Source organism: Panthera onca, chromosome B2 (assembly GCF_046562875.1).
Source record: "Panthera onca isolate mPanOnc1 chromosome B2, mPanOnc1 haplotype 2, whole genome shotgun sequence".
Taxonomy (NCBI): Eukaryota; Metazoa; Chordata; class Mammalia; order Carnivora; family Felidae; genus Panthera; species Panthera onca.
The window spans coordinates 73,180,567-73,181,597 of NC_138343.1; the positions used below are offsets into that span (position 1 = coordinate 73,180,567).

Sequence of the window (1,031 nt, forward strand, 5' to 3'; positions counted from 1 at the left end):
GGTGGTGAATCTCACTTTATGCTTTAAATTTGACCAGATTTCTTCAGAAAACTCAGTTGTAATGGGAAGAGATTTCAAGCAGTTAGGTTAGCTCTAGCTAAAGAAATAATCAAACTAGGATTTTCTCCTTTGTTTTTCCATCTACTTTTTAAAGAGATTGTAAGGATTACATATTAATGTAGCATTTTAAAGTATGTTACTATTTTTTAAAGATTTATGTAATCTCATTAATAAACAATAAATGACCAGAAAAGAAATAAAAGGAATAAAAAATTAAGGTGATAATAGTGCCAGTGTTTATTGAGCTCTTATCCTTGCCAAACCCAGTTCTAAGTGTTTTCCATGTGTGAATCCATTCCATTGCACAACTTTATGATGTTAGATACCCTTACTGTTTCCATTATATAGGCAAGGAGACTGACTAGACCAAGGTCATAAAGCTAATACTGGCTCCAGAGCATACACTCTTATGGCCACATACATACCTAGTCTTCATTTCCAAGTTATTGACTAATCAAGCAGATGGAATAGTTATCCCAGGAGTATTTTATCCAACTTAAAAGTCATAAGACCTTAGATTTAGGTCTATACTGCATAATGTGAAAGGGGAGCTGGTAATTGTCTTGTTTATTCATAATCATATACTACACTTGATCTTAGCCAAAAGGCCGAGAAGCAATTATTCATAATCATATAATGTTAGAGCTCAAAAATATAGGGAACATCTAGCCAACTCCCTGATTTTACTCATAGAGAAATTAAGACTCTTGACTCCAGTTATATAGTTAATTAGTAGCAGATCCAGTAGTAAAATTTGGGCTTCCTAACTTTCTATTTTCCAGTTCACGCTCTTCTGCTCTATTCTATTGTATTATTATTTTTTTTAAGTTTTTAAATTTATTTTTGAGAGAGAGAGAGTGAGAGAGCAAGTGTGAGGGAGGGGCAGGGAGAGAGAGAGAGAATCTCAAACAGGCTCAGCACTGTCAGTGCAAAGCCCGACTCAGGGCTCAAACTCATGAACCATGAGATAG

General features: G+C 34.6%; 1 pseudogene; it reads right to left on the reverse strand.

Moving 5' to 3' along the window:
• Positions 1 to 526: 526 nt before the first annotated feature.
• On the reverse strand, positions 527 to 680 carry LOC132668161 (U2 spliceosomal RNA; annotated as a pseudogene).
• Between the last annotated feature and the right edge of the window lie 351 nt (positions 681 to 1,031).